The sequence below is a fragment of the Dipodomys ordii genome, unplaced genomic scaffold (assembly GCF_000151885.1).
Source record: "Dipodomys ordii isolate 6190 unplaced genomic scaffold, Dord_2.0 Scaffold12, whole genome shotgun sequence".
Classification (NCBI taxonomy): domain Eukaryota; kingdom Metazoa; phylum Chordata; class Mammalia; order Rodentia; family Heteromyidae; genus Dipodomys; species Dipodomys ordii.
In genome coordinates this window covers 13,408,944-13,411,389 of record NW_012267228.1, presented here as the reverse complement: position 1 = coordinate 13,411,389, position 2,446 = coordinate 13,408,944, and the positions used below count along the sequence as shown (strand labels likewise).

Genomic DNA, 2,446 nt, shown 5'->3' with positions numbered 1-2,446 from the left:
AAAGCATCATGTAGTTATGTCAAATACAGATGAAGCTATAAATTAACCCAGAATCAGAAGTGTCAAGTTTCAGACTAATGCTGAAAAAAAATATATGCACACACACACACACACACACACACACACACACACACACACATATATCTTCAAGATTCTTATTAAACTATGAAAACATGCTAAACATAGTAAAAAGCTAACAACTGCACCAAAAGTAAGACAAAGTGTTACTAACGTCTGCCAACTGGTGTTACTCACCAGGGCAATCAATCACACATGAGCAAGCCTCTGTGGCAGACAAGCAGGAAAGCTGAAACCCACCTCTCTTCCACGGTTGTCTTATTTGTGGTGTTCTTGCAGTGATTCGACATTATTCCTTTTGCTTGCTGTTAACCCTAAGAGGGCATGGTTAGCGAGAGGAAAACGTTTATTCAATTAGAATGTCTTTATGTCTACTTAAAGCACTTACAAAACTGTCAGCAATAGACAAATTAGTTACTTTGGGCTGAAGCATTGGCTCAGTTTATTCTATATATGAATTCTAATAAATTATATCCATGTTATTACAAAAACTATAACTGACATGCTGTCAGAACTCTACCCATATATGCCTAGAAATTCACATAGTGATTTGAAAGCTGTCACATTCAGTCCTGTTGTAAACATTGCCCTCATTTGCTAAACAGTGTTGTTATGTCTTTGGGCAGCTTTAATTTTTATCCCCTGTTACAAGCCTATGATTCTAAATGCATGGAAACTCTAAAGGCAAATAGCCTCTCTTAACAGATTGAATGGATCTATCAGATGATGAAGCAAAGCATAGGAAAATATTTTCTTCTGAAACTATCCTCGGCCAAGAAATAATATGGACCTATTTGATGAAGTTAAAGTCAATAAACACTTTCCAAATCCACGTGACAACAACGTGATGATCATATTTCTGGAACCTCGAAAGAAATCTTCAATATTTCGTGAAATCACATCTGCTCTTGCTAATTTGGAGTTGCATAAAAATGTTGGCTCTTTACCAGAAGTTAAAATAATTGTCACAAAGGTAAAAAAAAAAAAATAAAGTCACTTCTGAACAGTGACAGAGGGGTGTGTATTTAGTGAGGGCTACAAACTGCTTGCTTGTGTCTCCTCCTCAGTTCTCATGCTAAAATTCTGCCCATAAAGGTGATAGGATCAGAAGACCTGGGGAAATGATTGGAACATCAATAGGACTAGGGCCCTCAGGAAAGACCACAGAGAAAGAACCCTTTTCCCTTCCAGTGGACCTGGAAAAAGAGGAGACCAGGGAGTGAGTATCATCAGACACCCAGTCTGCTGGTGCCTTTCAAAGTCAGGCTCCAAAAATCCATGTTGCTGATCATCTCCTCCACATCCTTCCGGTTTATGCTCTTTCATTGTAGCAGCCTGAAAACTATACAGCAGTAGGAGAAATATGTTTTGCAATCATCCATTTCTTTCCCTGTCATCCTACAAGTGTTTGCTCAAAGCTCAACACAGCATGCTGGTGGCTGTCAAAGGTAGAGTCACATAGTGAAAAAATAAATCATGATGAATGTGACTAAACAATAATCCTAGGTCCCAGGGCCATGAAGCTAGGAGCTAACACCCAGAAGTTTAAATACAAAAGGGCTGCTTGGGCTCCTCCCGGTACTTTACATGTCACTTCCACTCCTCCATCCCTGAGACAAGATGGTAGAGGTGGAGCCCAGATGGTGAAGACAGAGTGAACGGAATTGGCCACGTTGGGCACGTGGTCATTCATTGACCCAATTACATGGTGTACATGTTCCAGCCTGACTTCCCCCATGGCAAGTTCAAAAGCCCGGTCCAAACTGAGAACGGAAGGTTGCATCCATGGGAAGGTCATCTCCATCTTTCAGGCCTAGATCCCGCCCAACATCGAATGGGGTGATGTAGAGGGTCCACCGGTGTCTTCATCACCATGGGGAAGGCAGGGGCCCACATTAAGATGCCAAAACGGTCATCCTCTCTGTCCCTTTGGCCAAGGTCCCCATGTTTGTCATAGGGTGAACCATGAGAAGTATGACAACTCGCTCAAGATCATCAGTGATGCCTCCTGTACCATCAGCTGCTTAGCACCCCTGGCCAAAGTCATCCGCGATGACACTGACCTCATAGAAGGTCCATGACCACTGTCCACGCCATCACGACCACCCAGGACACCTTGGCCAAGGTCATCCGCGATGACACTGACATCATAGAAGGTCCATGACCACTGTCCACACCATCACAACCACCCAGGAGACTTGGGACAGCCCCTCTGCAGTGAAATGGCTGTGGGGCCGCCTGGACTATCATCCTGGCCATGGGCAAAGTCATCCACAAGCTGAACAGAAAGCCACTCAAGGACATCCCTGGCTACACCATGAACCAGGTGGTTTCCTGCGACTTTAAGAGTCATGCTCACTCCCCCACC

At 43.7% G+C, this 2,446-nt stretch overlaps 1 pseudogene; it reads left to right on the top strand.

The window, feature by feature from the left end:
- Positions 1-1,783: 1,783 nt before the first annotated feature.
- LOC105981267 lies at positions 1,784-2,242 on the top strand (annotated as a pseudogene).
- The last annotated feature ends 204 nt before the right edge of the window (positions 2,243-2,446 follow it).